Consider the following 23,503-nt stretch of genomic DNA (forward strand, 5'->3'; position numbering starts at 1 on the left):
CGGGTGGGCGAGCCCGGCCCCGTCCCCGTCCCCGCCACCGCCACCGCCTCGCCGCCGCCGTCGGGAGGGGGGGGCGCGGCCGCCCCGCCGCACCTCGCCTCGTCGCGGCCGCTCCTTCGCCGCGCGCGGGGGCCGAGCGGGCGGCGGGGAGGGAGGGAAGGAAGGAGGGGAAGGGAAGGGGAGGGGAAGGAGAGGAGGGAAAGGAGGGGAGGGAGGGAAGGGAAAGGAGGGAGGGAGCGGCCCCCGCCCCCCCGCACGCCGCCCCCTCCCGCGCGGTCACATGGGGAGAGCCCGCGCGCGCTCCGCCGCCCGCCCACGCGCGGCCGCCGCGTGACGCAGAGAGCGCCCGGCGGGGGCGGGCAGCGGCAGCGCCCCCCCGCGGCCACCGGAGTCCCTGCCTCGGGAACACCGGCCGGGAACACCGGCCTGGAACAGCGCTCGGGAACATTGGCCTGGAACATCGGCCTGGAACACCGGCCTGGAACAGCGCTCGGGAACATTGGCCTGGAACACCGGCCCGGAACAGCGCTCGGGAACATTGGCCTGGAACATCGGCCTGGAACACCGGCCTGGAACAGCGCTCGGGAACATTGGCCTGGAACACCGGCCCGGAACAGCGCTCGGGAACATTGGCCTGGAACATCGGCCTGGAACACCGGCCTGGAACAGCGCTCGGGAACATTGGCCTGGAACACCGGCCCGGAACAGCGCTCGGGAACATGGGCCGGGAACACCGGCCGGGAACACCGGCCGGGAACAGCGCTCGGGAACATTGGCCTGGAACACCGGCCCGGAACAGCGCTCGGGAACATTGGCCTGGAACACCGGCCCGGAACACCGGCCGGGAACACCGGCCTGGAACAGCACTCGGGAACATTGGCCTGGAACAGCACTCGGGAACACCGGCCCGGAACAGCGCTCGGGAACATTGGCCTGGAACACCGGCCTGGAACAGCACTCGGGAACATTGGCCTGGAACACCGGCCTGGAACAGCGCTCGGGAACATTGGCCTGGAACACCAGCCCGGAACAGTGCTCAGGAACATTGGCCTGGAACAGCGCTCGGGAACATTGGCCTGGAACACCGGCCGGGAACATCGGCCTGGAAGGGTCGGCATGCGGCTGTGCAGAAAGGGCCGCGAACAAAAGTACCGAGTACCGGTTCAAGCGAGGAGGAATGGGAGCGTGTTAAGTGTTGTTGCTGGTGGAGAACTGGTTGGAGTGTGATTTTTTTAAGCAAGTCGTGTTTCAGTGATAAATTAAGTAATAAGTAGTAAAATAAGTAACTCGTATTTAGTGCAGATAACAATAGAAAAAAGCATTACATGTGTGGAAAAAAAATTGCAAGTGAGGGGGAAAAAAGCCTCAATAAAATAGGCTTGTCTTGTAGGCAACGTCCAGCTCTGCCTAGAGCTGGGAATACCTTTCACACAGGGTTTCCTTTCCTTCTCCCTTGCCTTCTAATCTCCATACCTTAGCTCCGTTGCACCCCATGGCTGTTTATTCGAGCAGGGTCAGGCCAGGCAGGAAGCAGTATCATGACCTGGCTCCTTGGTAAACATCTCCAAACAAAACTGAATTTCTCCTTCGGTTTTTCCAACAGAAAGCTGAAGCTTTGTAGCATCTATGTCAAATCACAGCCACCAAAACTACATAAAAACGCCTAAAAATTAAGACACGATCTAGGACCAAAGTTTTTAAAAGTTCTAAGGATGCAGGACTACGTCCTGGAGCTCGGGAAATGCAAGCACCCTCTTTTTCCCGTACCCTTTTTATTTTGTAACGCCAGGGCTCTCAAAACTGGTATTCCTGCATGGGCTATTTCCCTGTTTCCCGGTGACTGGATGGCCGTGGGGCTGCTGGCCGTGGGGCAGGATGCTGGAGGGTCCCACACGGGACCCCTCTGCGTGTCCCTGCTGCCCACACCGGGGATGGGTGGGCGGCTGCTGAGAGCTCTGCCTGCACTGCACACCCTGACCCACGCTGCTCTCCAGCCTGCTGCCCCAAATCAGCGCTTGCCCAACCCGAAAATCACCCCACAGGTGAAGCTGACTGCACACGGAAGGGATGTTGCCCGAGGAAAAGTCCCTGTTGCCTAGAGGAACAGGCAGCACCTGTCCCTAGAGCCCCTCTGCGAAGCAGAGGGTCGGTCAGCCCAGCTTTTCCCCCAAACTGGAGTGACTGGGGCTGTCTCCTTGTCTTTGGGGTGTGATCCAGTATCCCAGCAGAGCAGATGAGGAGGCAGAAGCAGCTTTTCTCTCCCTGGCATGCTGTGGTTCCCATGAGAAAACTCCACTGCGCATTGCCCGGCAAAACCACAAAAATGTTCACAGCACTGCCTCCTCTCCACCCACTCAAAATGTTTTTGCATACGCCTCTAGGCACTACAATCATGGTAATTAAAGCTGTAAAATATTATTAGTATCACACTTCTATAGACTTTTCGTCCTAAATGCTTTATAAAACGTGCAACAGAAATTCAGCCACTCCCGTGGAAAAACAAAAAAAAACAAAAACAAAAAAAAAAGGAGCAGGAACAATGCACATCACAGTGGAAAGCCAAATTTTAACCAGGGGTGCCCAGCACAAATCCCTGCTTCTGCAAGAAGCTCTGGGACATCGCTGAAGTCCACCCAGGGCAATGCTGTGCAGGAGTACTGCATGCCTGGGACATGTATCCTAGGGAAAGAGGGAGCATTCCAATGGATTTGTGGAGATCCTCACACCCCTTAGCTGTCCTTCCAGAGGCTGCTAGTGAGTGAGGTGTAACTCAGCCGTGCCCCGGGCTACTGAATATATCAAGGCAGGTACAGGAAAGGGTTAAATAGACTGTAGTCTCCACTGTAGTGTGTCCTTAGGAACAGGAGCAGCAGCATATCTGCTCCAGTCTGGCATCTCACTCTGGGGAAGAGGAATAGAACGAATGTGCTCTGCTGTCTCCACCAGCAGATCTGAGAATGCTGGGCAAAAAGCCAGTGGCAGCCAACAAATTGAGATTTCCCCCAGCAAAAAGCAGGGAAGTGTTTCTAAACTGTTTTTCAGCACTGTCCTGTCATTAACATTCAAACTCTTTCCTGTCTAGGTACTGTTTCTGCTTACATCCCACAGAGGACACACAAGCTCTGAGTCTGCACCCTCTCCCACATGTGCTGACATCTGGAGGTAAAAGTGTCCCTCAGATGTTGTCCTGCACAAATGGGAAGGGAGGGATGGAGAGAGTTCTGTTAATTTTATAGCTGTTTGGTTCTCTTATATTTCAGTATTGAAATGGTTGTAGTGCACTGAGAGTAGGTAGGTAAAAGCAAAAAATTGTAGCACTAAGTGAACAAAATACTAAAAAAAGATGAATGTGGCAGAACTTCACCTCTATTTCAGATCTCCTTTCCTTCCTAAAATGCTTATGAGCTAGGGAATAAATGCCAAAGTTTAAGGCTCTTACCTAATGTGGACTACCTAGTGTGATCTTCATGACAGAGGCCCTGCAGAGTGCTGAAAATCGTGTGCGGAACTTCCAGTGAAATGCATAAAAAGCACACGCACCCTTGCACCCACATAAACCCACACATGCTTCTTCTACCACCTTGCTAAAGTACTTGGGTAAAAAATCATTACAATTCTGGCCAACTCCACCAAGTGATTTGGTCCCTCCAAATAGCAAGGGATGGGCTCATCTGTGGCACATGCAGATTTCCAGGCAGACGTGTTCTGCCACTCCTCAAGGACTCCCTGCAGCCAGTGCTGCTCAAGCAGTCATGCCCCAGCGGGCTCGGCCAGGGGCAGAACATGCCCTGCCGTGGAACATCTGCAAGGCTGAGCTGAGCAGGGTGGGGAGGTGGAAGGGTTAGGGAGGGAGGGGGAAGCCAGAGATGTGCCCTCACCTGCAGGGAGCTGGGAGCACGTCCACAGAAGGGGCTCCGTCCTTCCCCACCCAGCACACAGACCTGGCTGGTGCAGTCTGACACTCTGATGTTCTGCCTGATTAAAGGAAAAAGAGATTGGAATCACACATGGCACAGGGACCCTTCCATAATATACAGAAGAAGTCTGCAGATGATCAGTTCTCTATTTCCTCAGACTCCCCAGATTGCGAGATTGGTGAGGAATCCGAGTAGGGTACAGAATCAAAGGGAAAGGAAAGAAAGAAATCAGCAGTGAGCAATTATATTCAAGGAGACAAGACAGTAAGTCAGACCCAGAGGCAACTCCAAGGCTGCCAGCACAGCAGCTGGTATTGCAGAACATCTCCCTGGCTGGTCCCCAACCTCCCTGACTGCCACTGCAGGAGTGGAGGGTGCTGGGGCACAGTGCAGGGGTGTAGGTGCAACCTTGCCCCAGTTTGCCTTCTCCTTGCAAGGTTCACAGCTGCTGGCTGGGGCAAAACACACACACACACACACACACACACACACACACACACACACACACACAAGTACTGCTGAAAATGCATGTTGAAACATATTTCTCAATGAAGCTATTAATACCTGTGAAGAACACGCTGGAATTGTTTGCTGTTAATAGAGAAGAATGGATTGCATAAAAGACAGATTTCATGAGCTGTCATTGAGAAGGCTGCAGGGTCGAGTGGCTGTACCATGTAGCTGGGGACAGAGACAGCTGCATTCTCTTTCTAGCTCTCCTTTGCTGACATTGGACAAGTTATTTCACCTTGCAGCACCTCAGTTTCCCCATCTGGATATTAGGATAATGATTTGACTGCTTCCTCAGTGAAGCAATGCTAGATCTGCTGATGAAGAGGGTCAGAAGCAAGCATTATCATTTAGCATCATAAATATTCATACCATTGTGCAATGGCCAGGACTTGCTGAACAGACAACAGCCCTTGTTAGAGATCAGAAAGTTTACAGTGTCTAATGTAACCTATAAATTCACCCAGTGCAACAAAGAACAAATATGGAGCTGCATATATTTTTGGTGGCTACACCATCTGACTGAATGCATGGTTGGGAAAAGAGTTTTGAGGAAGAGGCTGCATGCTTGGGGAATATAAATCAGAAAGAGGCTTCAAATTAAAAGGAGAGTACCCCAGACACACAGAAGGGCTGCACAGGATCAGGTGGAGCAGAGCTTCCAGGGAAAAAAAAAAAAGAAAAAAAAAAGGGTATCTAGACTTGATAGAATAGGGAAAACCAGGAGAATAGGGTCAGGGCTGAGTACCTGAGGAAATTATCTCATCAGCATGGCAAGTGATATCTTTCTATTGATTTTCAAATGAATAGATTTTATGGCCAGGAGCAACTGTTTAAAATCGTAAATCATCATAATCTCACCTCTTGTACCCTGGAGATCAAAGAATTTCATCTAGTCATTTGAATTACATTAATCCTATGTAAATAAAACAGTGCACTAATTATAATCAGAAGATACAGATGCATCACAAAGATCCATGTGAACAATTATATTCAAGGAGACAAGACAGTAAGTTAAAAGACAGTTAATAAAAAAAAAAGACTTTGCTAAAACTTAGCCTTTAGTCTTCATAAAAACACACAGAAGTCTGGAAATTACTCCATTTGAGGGTTGTGCCTGTGTGATATTTTGGTTATGCCCGTTTCAGAAGCTTGGGAAACACAAGGTGCTGGTGCCATTCTCCCTGGAGGCACAGATCCCAAGGTTTCCACAGCTGGAGGCAGTGCAGGGCTGCACAATGGGCAGTCCATGGCCACTGTGGCACTGCTTCTCTGGCCACCATGCAGCCCTGCACTGCTCCTTGCAAGGGCAAGAAGGTGCTGGCACACACGGTTATTTCAGTAGCTGGGAAACGTGCTGAAACAGGGAGCTCCAGAACTGAACATCTTCACAGGTTCAGCCTGTGTCTGACAAAGAGCTTCGTCTGAAAAGCACAGGGAGGAGGAACAACTCCTGAGAAGTCAAAATATACTATTTCAACGCTTTCAAAATAGCAGGGCTGAATTTTTGCTCTGAAACAACCCGTTTCTGATAAAAAAGCACTGGAAAATATAAAAATAATATTGGAAAAAAACCTGAGAAAAAACTACTTTTGGGAGCTCAGTGTGCTGAGTATTGTGGTGATGCTGGAATCAGCATTTTGGCTCGGAATCATTGCTTTGATCAGACAAACATTGCAGACAGAAACACAGTAATAGTGCCTTGTGACAGTTTGACTTCTGTGCCTTTCAGCCATAAATCCAAACAGGCAATTATTTGCCCAGTCCTAATGAAGATCAAGTGGGAGGGGAAAAAAAAAAAGAAAATACACTACCTATGAGCATACACCTAGCCACAGTTTTGCTAGGGTGAGGCTTGTAAGAGACCTCTAAGAAATGACCAGATGCCATCAAAGGACTCACGACCCTCCCTGTGTGGTTTTCAGGCTGCTGACTGCCACCCCTTCCTCTCCAGCTCCATCCCGCATCCCAAGCAAAGCAATCCAGCCACCACAAGCCAGCAAGGTGCCAGTGAAGGCTACAAACCCCACAACTCAGGTGTGCAAGGAGGGGAGCGTAAAGCCACCCCCTGAACGCCCTGGGTACTGCCAAGGCATCACTCAGGACCTTCCTTCAGGGCAAAACTGGTTTATTATTTAATTCTTGGTCTGTAAAACCAGCGAGAGCCAGCAGCAGGAGGGGATGGTGGGAGCTGGTGGCTGCAGTGACAGCACACATGGCTCTGCATCTCCAGACTGGGAGTTTGACCTTGCAGCCAGGCACTCAAATCTCCTTGGGAGCCCAAGGGGGTTGGCAGTTTGGGACTTCAGTCTTTTAATCTGGCTCTCTCCTGGTACCTGTGGGCATGGAGAGAGCAGTGGTAGGGAACCCTCTGGTGCCTCTCCCTCTGCACTTGCTGCACCCCATGTGCTGGATCCATGTTCAGGACAAGAAATGGAAACCAAGACTGTGAGGTGGCAAGAGGCCAAGGCATCACCCCAGGGAAAGGGCTTTCAGCACATGAGGTGACAAGGCAGCCCAATTTTCCTGGAGATGAGACAAGTCAAGGCCAGCAGACAGAGGTCTCCATTATGTGAGGGTGGGGACATGAGCACCATGACAATAATTTAAAAATTGTAACCTGGAAATAAAAATACATGAGTGCAAATGGGGGTGGGTGTGGGCTTGCAGCTGAGACCAGGTACCTGCCAGTGCCCTCTGAGATTCCTCCCCCCCCCCCACTCCCAGTACAACATTTCAAACTCTCCACAGGTGAGCCTGGTGCATGCTTGTTCTGCAGCCTGGTAAAAGCCTCTCACCACTGACATTCAGGGCCAGAGGGCAAAATCTTGACATTGCAGAGGTCAGGAAGACATTCACCACTTATTTTGCCATGGCTAAGCAGACATCTGAATCCCTCCTGAAGTCTCTTAAAAAAGTAAGCTGGCTTTTAAACATGCCATACATTTGTGTATACAGACCCAAGTACTTAAATGTTAGATGTATGAATTTAAATACTCTGTGCCTCAGTTTATCCATCTCTCACTGGTGGCTCAGGGTTGTTCACAGCACAGCATTTTAGGGATCCGAGCACTAACAAAGAAGCCCAAAGTCCACAGGTGAAAGCCTGCAGGAGTGGGGAGTGATGACTACCCTCCTTTTCCAAGTAAGGAGAAGGCTTCTGCGCCTTCCAGCTCCTCTCTTGGCAGTGATCTGTGTGTAGGCAGTGGTCATAATCAGGAAGTGCCTCCTCCAATTTACAGCTGGTGGTACCACCTGTGCCTCTCCAATTCCAGCCAAAACAACCACCTCCTCAAACCCACTTGTAAGGAAGGGCAGAGGATCCAGCTATGACAGCTCAGAGGGAAAAGCACAGCTCGGGTTTAAGTGCTGACATTTTCCCTAGATGTGTACCACTGCTTACCAGCGTTTTCTTTCTTGTAAAAAAACAATTACAGTGCCTGCTGAGAGAAGGTGCTCCCACTGCACCATAACAGCAAGCAACTGATAAGTGATAGGGTAGACATGGGACAACAAGAGAAGGGGAAGACATTCAAATTTTGCTGGGTCAATGAGGGACCAACGTGCATGCAGCTGGAATGGAAGAAAGTGGAGTCATTCCTTATCACTTCAAGTCTGTCAAGACTTTACTTTCTGGAAGAAAAGCAGTGGTTTAGTGACTGCTGGGGAGGCACATTTCTGGACCCTTGAGACAAAGCTGTGTATATGGGAATATTTATGTACACATGCCTCACTGGTATGATCCCTCTGTCTCCTGCACTGGTTTTTGTTTGCCAGGTCTCTCCTGGCCTCTCACCTCATCATGGTTGAAGCCATCTCCCTACCAGTGCAGCATCTCAAGAACCACTTCTGGATTAGCACTCACTGCTTTAGTCCACTCCAGACCTTGAATTGAGCTCTTTTACTTTGGAAACTGGAAACACGAGGAGATTTTAAATAATAGAAATCTGTAAGAATTACACCTCTGTTCAGCCAAAACTAATACCAGCAAGGGAAATCTCGCTGTTCCCGTCAATGGAACTAACAGCAGGGCTTCCCAGACTTCCATGGATGAGATAGTCTGGACAAAAAGAATGGAGACTACTACCTTATGAGCTGGCATTCATTCTGGGGGCTTATTTTTTCTAAATATGTGTCCCTTGTGTGGAATACACTGTGTTCCTGCTCTAGTCCCACTCACAAAACTTTGGTTGACTTCTCTGAAGTGCACAGGGCCAAGAGGCACTTATTTTCAGATTTACTAAATGCCTGCATTTCCAGTTAATCTGGAGCTGTGGGTGCCAAAACCTCAAGAGAGTCACTTACCCTCATTGCAAATATTATCTCACCCCTCTAATACTACTGGAAGAGTAATAACCCTTTTGAGAAGACTTAAGGACACTCTAAAAGTTATATACAGAAAAAAACAAGAAGATCAGAATGAAAGCCAACAGCTTCTGGTATCAGATAAACACTTCCTTCCAGTGGTTTCTCCTTTTGATTGGCTATTCCTTTTCATTTACATCCCATAGCCTCAAAAAGTTATTTTTGAATGGTCTGTTTGCTGCAGATTTTCTGTAGAGGCCCAACCATCTACTCATCTTTGAGAAAGTACCCTGCTGCTGCTTGGTCCTACAATTGCTTCCATATGAACCTAAGGCAGGCAGGTTCTCATCTTCCATTTAGATTTTTTTGTTTGTTTGTTTGTTTAATGGATGATGAAAGCAGAAACAATTGAGTCATACAGCTCCCTAAAGCTTTAGATGTTCAGCCTCCCTAGTCCAGCACCATGGTGACACACCAGCACGGGGAACATCCACTGCACAGCAACAAAGAAAAATGCACTTTGCATTTTAGAGAAAGTGCTCTTCACATGGCAAAACATCTGTCCAAACCAATAAAGCAGGCGGTTTGCTGTCTTTTAAGGCAGTCCTGACACAATGCCTTCAAGTCACTCTCCTTGGAAAAGGGGGAATGTTATTTTTTCTGCTAAACTCTCTATCTGTTCATCAAAACCCCTGTACAGGCCATGCACAGAAGAGTTGGACTTGATGATCCTTGTGGGCCCATTCTAGCTCAGAAAATTCTGTGGTTCTGTAAGTGATTCCCTTCACCTGTCCCTGCTGAATTCACACATTCACTCCCGATCTCCTGAAACTGGGGTTGTCTTGTCGCTGGGATCCAGCACCAGGGGGTTCTGACCCATGCTTGGGGTGTCCTGGTGCCACTGACACATAAATAAACCATACGTTTTTCTTCCTATAATCCACCAAGACATGTGTGGTCACCTCAGATCCTTGCATCAAAGCAACACCCCCTGGGACAGCTGGAAGAACGCAGCACACATCACCAGCTCCAGCAGCTGCCACCAGTGGCCACCTCCATGGGATCTAGGGTAAGGAGTCCCACTGCTTTCTTCCTGTAGCTGCTTCTTTGAGGTAGACCAGCAAATTTTGCTTTTTCCTGACATACAGCCTAGGTAGTGGTGCCTTAGAGAGCACCAGTGACAGCTGGATGAAAGGGAGCAAAGACTAGCCTTTGTGACCTGTCACAAAGTGACTGCTGGCCAACACAGCCATGTGAGACCTGGGGTCTGGCAACCAGCAAGCAAAAACCAAGCCTGCAGCTTTGCTTCCCTCTGTGCAAGTTTGACATCACTGGGAAAGGTCACATACAAGTAAAACCCCACTTTGAAATACACTGAAATACGACTGAAATGCACACAGAACAGAACCTCTTCCAAAGGGTTTGCTAAGAAAACAAAGCTAAAAAGACATGGTCACCTTTGAGTATTGTGTGGATGGCTGCGAAATTGACTCAAATAATCTCTTTATAGGCCTTTCACTTCCCAAAATTCACTGCTGTCTTTTCAAAGACAGAACATATGATCTGGTTAAGGTGCTGATCCACCCCAAGGTGATGAATACTGTCAGGGCTGGGAGCTTCATCCCTTACCTAGCATTTCCTGTAATGAAACTTTCTGGCTAAACATTGACATGGAAAATTTCAATCCAAATAATTAGACTGAGTAACCTTGAGTTGATGCATCTTCTTACCTGTTTTGAGAAGTCCTTTATCACCATCCTGACTATAGAAGACATTAAAATTGCTCACTACACCCACTATGGAGCAGGGGTAAGTAGGTCTGGTGTTACCCAAAAGAAGCAGAGAGCTGGAGATCTTATGTGATCAAGTGTCTTTGACAACAGATGAATTTTTTTGGTAATGAGCAATTATGCTCATTCTATAAGCCTTTTCTACACTGAGCACTTTATTTTTAGCACTGGCAAGACCTATCTCATTAACATACACAAAAGATTTTACAGTAAATTAGTCTCACTGCTCGTTACAACGTGTGGAATTTTGCAACCTTACGAAATTAGGACTGGTTTAATTTTACCTGTTTCAAGGGTGTTGCTGACCCTTCACAAGTACTGCTGGAGGGAAGATCAGATGGCAGAGCCTACACAGTGCTGGGAATAAGGAAGAAGCTGAATGCCCAAAGGCTGCTGCTGCATTTCTCTTTCCAATTGTCTTTTCTCCAGAGGGAACTGTTTAGAGAGAGGACAAAATGACTGTGGGAAAGAAAGAAATATGTGGAAAAGGGAACTTGAAAAAAGTAGCAACGAGAGGTCAATAGAAATCTCTTGAACAGTGAGAACGTTTTCGGGTTTGTTGAGAAGCAGAACTATTCATCTCTGTGCCACATGCAAAGTCACTGAACTACACTGTTTCCCCTCAGCTAAACACCAGCTTAATAATGCTTATTTCAACCGTGTAATTAAAAATAATTGTTTCCCCTCAGCTGGGTGTTTTTTTTTTCCCCACGAAATACTGACAAAAATGGCACATGTTTCTCCTCTTATTTGAATTTACTTTATTTGTGCCAAAATTAATTTCTGACCTCTGATATGTTCTCCAAAAAATGGCGACTGAAATAGAAAGCAAGACTTTTCATCTGATTAAATGTTTTTATGGTATATGTTCACACAAGACCCACTGCCTAGTGCAATTCCTTCTCAGCGTTTAGAAATCCCTGATTGACAAGGAACACATCTGGGAAACCCAACCACAGCATTTCAGGGAAAAGATACTAAAAGGAGAAGGATTTCAGAAGTAACAGCAGCATAAGAAATAAATGTGGGGGGAAAAAAGTGGGAAGGCCAACCTTGCACTTCCCCATAGATCCCAGCAGTGGTTCCAGGCAGGATTTATTCTAGCAATAATAATACCTGGGGGATACAGGTATCCTGACACGACAGAAGTGGCAGCACTAGGAGAGCTGAGTTCTATAAACTCAGTGTCACCTTCTCCCTGCCTGCCTGGATCTCTCTGGGTACAGAGCTGGTTCTGTGGGATCACAAATGGGCAATTTTGTTAGCAGAAGACTTGGGAGCAGATGAAAGCTTGGGTCCACCATCCCCCAACATACCTGCCAGAGAAGCTGAGCTGGTACAGGGTGGGGAAATTAACTGAGCTAGATAAAGGAGTGGTTTTAAAATCTCCTTTTGCCTGGAGCACTGAAGAAACCAAGAGAAGGAATAGCAGCTCTGCAAGGGATGCAGCTGCATGCCACTCCTTTTTGAGGGTGAGCTGTGATATTTCACTCTTGCCTCTTGAATTCTTCCCCAGGGAATTAGAAGCTGGAGGAAAATTAGGGAGTTTTATTTATTTATTTTCACCAATCCATTGTGCAGCATTCTTTATCTATGATCTAATAACTCTTTTAGCATTCGTAACTTCTGTGATTTCAACCAGAGGAAAAATGCGATAGGATTTTTCATGACTCACAGGTCTTGTGAAATGCTTTAAAACAGCTCATCTTTCAAGCTTTTTACCCTGATTGAAGCAGGGTATAAGCCCAAATTCTGTAAAATGGTCTGCACACCAAGTTTCTGCAAAGCGTGCTGATTTTTTAAAGTGATTTTCTTCTGAATATACAAACTATTCTGGAAAATTGGACAAATACCTATCTGGATAAGCCCACAGAAGTGTGTTTCTACATTCTTGGGTACATTCTTACATACCTGCCTAGAGCTTCAGGCTTTTATCTTCTTCCCCCCACCCCCCCTTCTTTAAAATCAAGGCCAAATTTTCAATTGGCAAAGTAGATCTGCAGACTGGGGCTTGCTAAGCCAATGGGAACTATTACCTGAAGCTTGCACAGAGAGTTCCACTGCTCTCAGCTCTGCTGCCACTCTCAGTTTCTGGGGCCAGGCTCTCAGTGGTGTGAATCCACACACTAGAAATCTGGTTGCCAAAGATCACTCAGCTTTGTTTCTAGTGAGCAGCTGCCATATGGATTTCCCTTTCCACTAAGCTCTGATGTGCCTGCATCCCCTCTCCTGCTCCCTTGCCTCATTAGAGCTCATGACAGAAAGGCAAGTCATTGCCTGGAGCTCCTTGAGAAGCAAAGCACAGCTGCAAGCTCCTCGTGCCTTCCCATCTGCATTCCTGTGGCACAGCAGCAATGCTCTGTGCATCACAGGCACTGAGCCTGACTGCTGTTGGCTTCCAAAACCCACTACACCAAGCTGTGTGTCCTCTTCTTTGATCTTTCCATCCACCCCTCTGGTCACAGGAACAGGAGCTTTGAGCTTTCTGTTTTTCCAATGCTGCATTGTTGATGGCATTGCCGACCTCAGCCAAGGGCTTGGCAGCTTTCCCTGGGACAGAGAGGCACTGTGGGGAGGGGATGGACTCAGGAGGCAGCAAGAGGGAGCAGAGATACGTCCCTGAAAGTCATCCTTCAGTGCAACTTTGAAAAAGGAAAGCTGTGACCAACACACAGAGTGACAGGCTGCAAACAGTGACATCTGAAAACCCTTTCCCACGGTGAGGAGAGTTGTGGTGCTGCTGCTCCAAGTAACTCCTCTTACAAGGCTTACTAATAACAACAGCTAGGAGTAGTAATAATAATAATAATGGGTTATGGAACAAATTTGGGGTTCTGATTATCATTCAGCAGGGAGTGAAACAAATCTCAACTGTCTCCTTTAGAAGTGTTGGGAAAACTTGTCATAGTCAAGGATTAAAGTACTAGGCAGATGTGACATTTAATATCTGAACGGCCATCAGACAGGAAATTGCACCTTAAGTTGCATTGTTATCCAATATAATAATAGTAATAATAAAAGAAAGAAAGGAAAACCAGGACAGATCTAACAGTAAGCACTGTGTGCTGTAGCCCCTGACACCCAAGGGTGGTTCCTGTACCACAGCATCCCTTTGGAGCCAGCCCCATGGTTGGGATGTGAGCAGGTTTCACATGGGTCTCCTGTACAAGTGCAGGAAACCCACTGCAAGTTTCCAGGCCACACCATAAACCAAAGAAAAACTAAGACACTTTCCAAAACAAATTAAAGTCATCTCTCCTTTTTTTTCCCCTAAATGCTTGTCTCTGAAATGTCTTGCTGTGTTTGCCTCAACATTTCAGTGCTGGAAAGGCTGTGGCACAACAGTGGCAAGATGTGTGGACCGAGTTCTGGCAGAGTTGGATGGAGCAGGAAGGAAGTTAAAGGGGAGAAAGTTTCACATTTCAGTAGACAGAGACAAGTATTTCCTAAAAGGAAACAGGATTTGACAGATTTTTTTTGTGTTTTAAAGCTTTTTAAGCCTCCCTTAATAAAATCTAAGCTCCTTTTCTCCTCCTGCCACAGTGTATCATGCCTCAGATAAAATCCTTTTAAAGAACAACGTGCACACACAGTATAATCTGAAATTATTCCAGTGCTACAAGGAACATCTTGAACATAATTGCACCACATGGAAGTTGACTTGCTATGAGAAAAACACACAAAAAAGCTTTCAAAACAAATCTGTAAACACATTTATGCTCCCAATAGCCATGATAAATCCAATTAAACAGCCAGGATTTGTGTTACAAACTGTCACTAAAGGAGGTAATGCAGTTTCTGTGGCAGGGAATAGACCATCTCTAAGCAAGGAATCCCAGTTCCAAACTGCCTGAGGTTCATGATTTTATAGTCATGCCTCACTTGAGAGGACCAATGGCCAAACCAAGACTTAAAGCCCAGCTCACTCATCTCCCATCCATGCTGGCACTGCATTGCCTGACCCTCACTCTGCCTAGTCCCAGCACCACCTTCTCTCTGTGCCACTTCAGGACCTCTACTTGCCCCTGATACAAAAAAAGGTCCTGCAGATCCATGTGCCATGCCCCACACAACTCCATTCTGACATTCTGCTCCCAATACACTGGAAGCATACAGCTGGAAACGACTGGGGAGGAATTATTTCAGCCTGAAACGGAAGAATTTCTTTCCTGCAAATGCTAGTAGTGAACAAAGGAGGAATGCTGCCTTTGGACTGGCAAAGGCACTGTGTTTTGCTGCATCAGGGAACAAGAGACCCTGACTGAAGAACGTCTGCTTCTGAGGAACATCAAACAATCCACAGCGAGGTTTTCACTGGCTACCTGTTAGCCACACTAGAAACATAAATCCCACTGAATCAGTAAGAGCACAGCATCTGTAACACCACTGCTTTGTGTCAAAACAATTTAAACCTCATTGGTATTTCTCATGAGGGAGCAAATTCCATTTATGAGTGCCCAGAACAAGAGCAGCAGCAGCTGGTCTGGTTCCCCACGGAAAGCTGGTCCCAGCTGCAGCACAAGGGTGAGAACCCAGAGCAGAACATCCCAGCACTCGGCCCCACTGCTGGCCATCCTAAAAATCACACGTAGCTAAGACTTTGAAGCTCAACAGCTAATTATCTTTCAAATAAAGGGAGTCAGTGGACCCAAATACGTTCCACCTTTCTGCTGGAAGGGGCTGAGGAACACCCCAGCCCTTGCTCTCCCCCTGTTTCCCTGTGCCTGTTTCCCCCTGTTTTTAAGGTCTGTGCACACCCCTCCACAACCTTCCCATTTTTCTTCTCAGACTCCATTTTCAGTGGATGTAACAATGATCCCTCTCAGGGCTGTGGTGCTATGACTCACAGCAGAAGAAACTAATATAGCACCTGGCTTGGATGCACAGCTTGGAAGCAAACCCAACAACAGGGAACATTTGCAGAGCAATATATGCCTACTGCACATTGGACAACCATTTTGAGCACTGCAAGTTTTTGGCCACTTAGAGAAGTTTTAGAAGTTTCTTAATTCTCAGCAAGCAGCAATACTCTGTCTTAAGGCATCCTGTGGCCACACAGGATCAGCTTAGTGAACATGGGTGGTTTTGGGCTGGAAAATGCTGCTGCTGACAACAGGCAGTGTGGATTGGAAGGGAAGGAGCAGAGCTGTGCCACAAGCAGTGGCCACTTGCCTGTGGAGTAGGATGTTCCTCCCCTGGCCTCATGCCAGCAGGCTCTGCTTTTTCCTGCTGTGTCTTCGAACAAAACCACAGGTATTTTTATCCCTGTCCTTTCTACATGTGAATACCAGGAAAAGCCAGCATCTTATCTCCCTACAAGGATTACAGACACTTAGATAGCAACAAATTAAGAAATGGATAAGCATTAGCTGTGTGATTCCAGCCTGCTGAGTTTATTTGGGCATATAAGCTGCTGAAGCCACACCTGCCTGGCTCTGACACCATCTGAATGTTTGCAGAGCTGCTGGACACCTTGAGCAATAATGACGAGGCCCAAGGGCTTTGTGAGTATTTCCAGGTGTGTCTAAGTTGTTTCTGACCTCTGCAGACTGCAGCTTGTTTGGCTTATGGAGCTGGCAGGATCCCCTGGTGTGTTAGGTACTGGAACTCCTTTGAAGCAGGGAACGGTGTGTGCAAGCTCACAAGTTCTCTGGTGTGTCTCCACACCAAGGAAGCTTGCCTGGAGCTGGGAAGTGCCAAAGGTCCAAGTCAGCTGGCAAATAACACCTGCCTAGGGATGCTTTCCTTTGGACATACAGTTCTGAGAACAGACTTGGAGTTTAACACAGAATAAAAGCTCTCGTTTCCAGACCACACCGTTTTTGAAATTAAAAAGGTGGGGGTTTTTTTCAGGAGGGAAAAAAAATCCAAACCAGAAGTTTAGTCTCCAGTTAACTTTAACCTTTTGACATAAATATGGACAGACAGACATATTTTATATCCTTTTGTATTCATATCCATATTACAGAACTGGAAAGGCCAGAAGAATGCTGTGCAGTCAAAAAAGCTGGCAGTGTTTGGGAAAGGAGTTTTGACTTTCAGCCTGGAGTCACTCTTGTGCCTGCATCTCTTGTGCATTTTCAGCATTATGTACCTACATAATCCAGCATCCTAATCCTGAGCCAGGCTCCTCCAGGCACCTGTGCCTCAGAGGAGCATGGTACTGATGCCACAACCTTTGGCAGATTTATAACAACACTGAACGTGGCTCCACATCCAGAGGAAATTGGAGCATGGTACATGGAGCATACTCATGGTCTTGAGCAGATGGTAGGAACCACAGCCCAGCATCACTCCTCACTTTCAGAAGGTGGCTTCACTCCCTGCTCAGCAGACGTGTCCTTCCCCAGTCCCAAAAAGCAAAGAAGAAGTTACAGCTCGCACTAACACCTTGCCCTGCTAAATGGCATGAACTGGGCTCTCCCCCTCTTTCACACTCCGGAGATATGCCCTGTGGTCAGGAAAATCCACATTTCCACACAGGCTCAGCACCAGAGCAATCCCACCAGCTCTGACAGAATCAGAGCAGCAGGACACACAGAGAGAGAGGTGCAAAGCTGTAAAGCCCCTGGACAAGTTCTACTGCGAGGGCATTTGGCAAGTGCCTTTGTTGCATTTGGCACCAGGTCGGAACACTAAACCCTGCTAGTACTTTGAAGAGAAAGCCTCTTCTCACCTTGCCACACTGTTTCTTGAAGTTATCCTTTCTTATCCTGTCAAAATAGATGCCAGAGCTGGAAATACTCACTTTGTGAAGAGGATGAATCAGGGAAAAGTGCTTGTTTTCTTCTTTGACTTTCTTGAAGATTCTCTGGCCATTGTCAGAGGCAGGAGCCCAGGCTTGTTCCACCTTTCCTCTGAGTCAGCACAGCAAGTCTTCAACTTCACTTGCTGGCTGGCATGAAAGGAGAAGAAAAGCATTTGTACTCTGCTGCAATCACCATCACAAAAATCCTGTTGTTGTCAGCAAGAGCTAATACGGATGTCGGGAGAGCCTGAAATGACTCCATCAGGGAATATTTGTAAAGATCTATTTGGGGCACATCCTGCATTCCTCAAGCACCTGCAAGAATGGCTGTGACTAGCAGGGGCAAAATGGCAGTACATCCTATCCTGGCTCTCCCTGCTGAGATGTCCATACATGCTTGCTAATCAGCGTTTTAACAAAAAGATAGCCCTGCAAACAAATTTCCTTGTTTTAGAGAATGACATTGGAAAGCTGCCTGTGAGTAACGTACAATGTAAATCCATTAATCAGGCAAAGCCACTGGCATATCTCTACCTAATCATTCCATAGCACTGATTTCTTCATCTCTCCATGTTTATATTTAAATAGAACAAATGCAGCAGTCAAAAAATTCTGAGCTGGTGAGGAAAAAAGTCATTAAGCAGTCTGTTCAGAAGTGCACAGAAAATGTATAATGACAGAGGACTGTAGCTGAAAGCAGGAAAAGCAGGAATTTAAAAAGGCCAGGCATCCTGGGAAGGAGGGGAAGCATTCCAAGCTGCCAGGAATTGCACACCGGTGGGTTCCATGTGGGTGCAGATGTACAGTGGTGCATCCATAAGGGACAGCAGGTTGTGAAAAGAAACCACCAACAACCCAACCCCGAGCAGACAGGCTCTGAGAGAGCAAGGAGATGTTTTAGCTAGGTTGGAGGTGCCTGGTTATGGCTGTGCCAATGGCCACCTGCCTGAGCTGGACCTGGCAGAGCCCACACACGTCGAGGAAAATAGGAAGCATCAAGACACTCAAAAACTTAACGAGCCAAATAGAAATGGAGAGCCACAGGTTGCCTTTGTATTGTACCCAAGAGCTGGAAAACATCATCAGAACTTTCTCAATATAAAACATCCTCCTTTGATCTAAAAGGGCTTGGCAGGCTCCTTTGACAATACAGAGATTAATCCTGAAGGTAGTTGAGCACACCAGGGCTAAAATTTAATTTCAAGAAATGCTGGAAAGAGAATAATTCTTTTCACATTTGTTTAACAGTATACTAGCAATTCATTCTTCCAAGAGTGCTTCATCAAGTCCCAGGACAATTACTAAAGGCTACTGTATAAATGTGGAAACAAGAAACAACAGTCAATATAAAGATAAACCTGAAGGCACAAGACAGACAGATACGCACTTATCCATGAATAAAGCATTGCTCTCATGGCCTCCTTACAAAACCATACCACCTTCTGTGGTTTCTCATAGCAAACACAGGGGGTTGACTTCTTCTGTTAGTTCTCTTTCTTTCCCAGGCTCTCAAGGCTTGTTTTTAAATGAAATACAGAATGATGTTTTGAAGTTCATGACAGGGGGCAAGCCCTCTTTCTCCACAGGAGGGATGCAGCAATAAAACTGGTCCTGCCAGGTGCTGACCTGCCTGCCTGCACGGGGTGAGGGCTGCTCAGCTGCAGTGAAGCCCAGCTGAGACTCAAGATGTCAACAGCAGTGGTAGGATCACCCGTGTACTTATCACAAAGCATCTGGAATCAAAAGGAAACAATGGATTTAGGTAACTTCTAAGCTAAACCACGCATCGAACAGTGGCCTAAGAGCCAAAAGTGCTAATTTCTGAGTGGCATCTCCATCCACCAGCCTAGTTTACCCCTCGTGTTGCTTTCCAGAGGGAATGTCCCTCTCCACCACACTGCCACAGACACAGGTTCACTCACAGCAATATCTCCATCCCACATCCAGCAAAACCTCCCATGGGATTTTCTGTTCTGGGGTTTTATGGGTAAGCAATGACCACCATAAGTGTGTTTTCTCTTGGGACCTTTCCCCACAGATAAATCCATGTAAGGTATTAGTGCTGCACAGTCTCACAGCTGCTCCTGGGCTGCATCAATGCTCCTTTACAGAGGTAACAAGATCCCTTATGCTTGTAAACAGGTGTTCAGAGGCTCTCGAAAAAATGAAGCCTGTAACCCATTAATCAGAGCAAATTTAACATAAAAAAAAATAAGAGCTTGTGGTCAAAAAACCCCAACTGCTTCTCTATTGCAGATTCAAAGCAAAGAAGGAATCCAGTCAGATTTGCATCACTGCTTCCTTGCTCTATAAATAGTTGCAACTGCCATTCTAAAAATAAAGCAGATAAATATTTAAGGCCCACTACTACTTAACTTACTCTTGTGCTTACATACTGCTCACTGTGGTGTAAATCAGGAGAAATATTAATGAAATCCATAAATTTACACCACAATGCTTTGCTGAAGTCAGAGGGAAGGATTGTTTTCCCAGTGATTACAGACAAGTCCTCCCATGAACACTTCACCATCAGCTTTCCTTCCCCCTGACCTACAGATCCCTTTGACAGCCATGGGAAAACATAGGGGGAAATGCCAAGAAAACTGCTACAGTCCTTTTACCTAATCCATAAAATGGATAATTTTTTTTTTCTAGAGGGTACTTCTGTCCTACTTAATTTTTAAGCTTAGCCTGAACAAGGACTGCAAAAGATACCTGCTCCCTAGAGCAGTTTAGGAGAAAGTACACTGCTGGAATTTTCTATCTAGCTTGGTTTCTATACTTGTCAAATAAAACAGTGATTACCATAAAACTACTGTAAAAATAAGCAGCTATACTTTTCTTCTGTAGATAATTTGTCTGTCCTCAAAATAACTCAGTATTTTGCCCATGAAATACTTCAGACTAATGCACTTCTGAAAAAAACAGTTAGAGATGAACAAAATAGTCTCAAATAGCTCTTCTGTCTAATTTTAACTCAACGACACCATTTTACATCAAATAAAAAGACAACATAATGTACCTGATAATGAACCACATTATTTGTGAGGGCACTTACAGAACACAAATTATTTGTATTACTGGAATAAACATTCAACAGAATCCACCAAAACATGTAAAACTATTAAAGGAAAATACAGTACTTCTCCATCCTGAATAAACCAAAGGGAAAAAAACCCAACCAAACCAAAACCAACCCAAACTGTGCTTGAGCACGCATAGGTATTGTGTTATTCTGATTACATGAGAAAACTGAAGACACAAAGGCTGCCTGTTTTGCTATTTTCCCTTGCTTTTCCAGGAATCCAAATATTAAGTACCTGGCTCACAAACCTCCAGCAGTTGATCCCACTTCCTTTGACGTTCACCTCCTACAAATGACACAATCCAACACCCACATACCAGCTCTAAGAAATCAAGAATGCTGTTGCTTCAACAAACCCCCATGCACTTGAGGCCAGCCAAAGAAAGATGAAACACCCTGGAACTCTGCAAACAAATTATACCCACTGCTGATGCAAGAAGGGGACAGGGAAGGCAAAGGGGAGAAAAAAGAAAAATTAAATAAAGCAGAGGAAGCATCCTTAGTCATCCAGAGCAACGTGCTATGATTTTAACAGCACACCTGGAAATGGAAAGCCTCTATTAGTGCTAGCTGGAAAGTAAAGAGCAGGCTGAAGAGAGCAATGAGCATCACCTCGTGGGGTAGGAATGGGACTCGAGTGCCCTGTCCTCAGCCTGGCCTTGCAGGTGCTGCAGGGGAGAGGAGCTGCCTCCAACAGCACGAGAGCCCAAGGCAGGTAGGGCTTTGTGGGGCACAGAGGAGCTCCCTCTCCCCAGCACTGCCTTACACAGCTCTGCCTATTCCTGCTGCACAGACCAAATAAATCATCAGCAGGGAGCACCTGGGGATTTTGTGGAAAAACATGGATTCAGCAGCATCGAGAGGATTTGCTATCCCATCTAACACTGCAGCCAGCTTTCACAAAGCTAGATGAGGGCATTGTGGATGATGTTGAGTGTTTTATGGGATGGCAGGACTCCAAAAGCCTGGGAGGAAAACACATGCTGTGGACATGGCTCTGCACTGCTCCCCTTCCTCCTTCCCTGTTACTAAAGTGGCAATTTGTCATGCAGGGAGCTTGAGAGCTCTGCATGCTGCATCCCAGGGATGTCACCCATCACTGGTACCAACAGCATTGCTGCCTGCCACAGCCAAGCCTTCCCTTGAGTGCTCCCAGCCAAAAGCAGTTCTCACTCAATTTTCTACAGCTGAAAAAACCTGGGAAGGGCAGAGCCGACCTGCACCTATAAGTGGCCTCCCCCTTCTCCCCCTGTTCTGAATTATATTTGTGAGCAAACAGGTAAAAATATTGCCTTTAAGCTCAGAACCCTAGCTTTGGCCTGAGCACCACCACCATTTAGGAAATCAGACAAACAAACAGGAAGCAAGGAAAATGCTGCACATTACTCAGAGCCACCCTGGAAGGAGGGCTGTTATCAAAACCACTAAGCCTCTTTTATTGAGGATTTCTTACTGCACTAGAAGGCAGCCTAATAGCTGCTATATCCTGCTTGAGTGAGTATATTCTCCTCGGAAATCAAGGAAAGGTTTCTAATAGTTTTTGACAGAGTGTGGTCCCCTAAAGCTACATTTTCTGTCTGATTCATGCTGACTAACTGTAACCCTACGACAGTTATTGAAAGTTAATTAGCGGTGAAGTGCTAAGAGCTCTAAAAATGAAAATACAATCGAGAACTGAATGCAGAGTGTCTCCTTTCCCAGAAAAAATACTGCCAAGAGGGTTAACGTAACAAAAAAAAAAAAATTGCAAGTTGAAAATGTGAGAGGGATTCCTCTAATAACTTGGGTGTGATGGTCCCTTGTTGTGTAGACACACAGCTGAGAGGTAACATATTCCCAAGGGTTTATCAGGTACTCAGGGAACAAACCCCAGTATTATTTTATTAAATTTGCTAGAGGAAGTGCCTGGAAAGTTACATAGAGACAACACCCAAGTTACATAAAGACAAAGATATAAATCAATTGCTGCTTCCTTTGGGGACTCAAGTTTGTCAGATGTTGCACACGCTATCAAATCCCAACTATTTTTGCCCTTATCCTTCACTTCCTCGGTATTTGCAAGGAAAAAAATCCACAGTTAGATGCGAGCCCAGGCAGCATGGAGCGGGCGTAGGAGGTGAGGCGAGGAGAGCCACAGCCCTGAGCCGCCCACTCCCTGCAGATGTAAGCGCCGAGACAAGGTGCGAGGCAGTGGGCAGCACCCTTCAGGTGTTAAAAAAGCCCATCCTGGCGCCCCCAGAAAGTTGGATACAGCCCTAAACAATCTAAAAACTAAAAGCAACCTTCAAGCAGAGAAGGGGCATTGTTTTAAGAACAAGCATTGAAGCAAAGCAAGTAGGTTGGAAAAGCCAAATGTAGGGCTCGGTATAAAAATAGACAACAGTGATGCCAGAATGCCTTGGCAAAATTGTGTTTATTGATTTTCATAGAATAGGGGGAAAAAGCTCCAGGCCTTGTGACTCACTAGTGATCTAAGATGACTGCAGTGAGCAAGTGGGGACGGAGCTGAGCTGGACCTCGCTCATGTCTTCGCAGGGTTGACAGGAGAACGGTGTCCTGCTTCAGGCTGTCCTTGAGGCTGCCCAGGAAATACAGAATAGCTGCGGATGTTCACCTCCATCACAACACCGAACAACACTCGGCTCAGCAAGTCCTCTGGCTGGACAGAGGGCCTGGGCGATGTGTGGTTCAGTGCCTGGCTCAGCCACTGCTCGCCGGTGACCGGACTCGGCCTTTCCCTCGGGCTGGGAGCCGGGTGTGTGAGCAGGCCAGCATCCACTGCCTCCCCTTCAGCCGGGTGACTGCCTGGGCTGAGCTCTGCAAGGGCCACGGGCTGTCCGCGTTTGGTTCGGAACTACCTAACACCTTTCCTCTCGGCAGCCAGTGCTCTCACTCTGAGGGGATCGCAATCCAAGGACACGCTTTGGGCCGGGCTGTTACGTTCGATTGTTTTCCTCCTCGTTCCCAAGCGCACGCTCTCAGCCGCAGGGAAGGCGTTAGAGGAGCCGAGGGCGGGCTGTCCCACTGCCCTCAGCCCCGCGCGGCCGCTCCCGCCCGCTCCGCACAACCGGGGGGCGCCGCGGGTGGAGCCCCGGGCCCGGCCCCGGCCCTGCGGGGGGAGCGGGCAGCGGGGCCCGCACCGCCCCCG

The 23,503-nt window shown here is 47.2% G+C and overlaps 1 protein-coding gene across 1 annotated transcript in view; it reads right to left on the reverse strand.

The window, feature by feature from the left end:
* The window catches only part of GLS (glutaminase), a 185,897-nt gene that overhangs the window by 130,124 nt on the left and 32,270 nt on the right, over positions 1 to 23,503 (reverse strand). The gene's annotated exons all lie outside the window — the stretch shown is intronic.

The sequence above is a fragment of the Cinclus cinclus genome, chromosome 21, assembly GCF_963662255.1.
Source record: "Cinclus cinclus chromosome 21, bCinCin1.1, whole genome shotgun sequence".
NCBI lineage: Eukaryota > Metazoa > Chordata > Aves > Passeriformes > Cinclidae > Cinclus > Cinclus cinclus.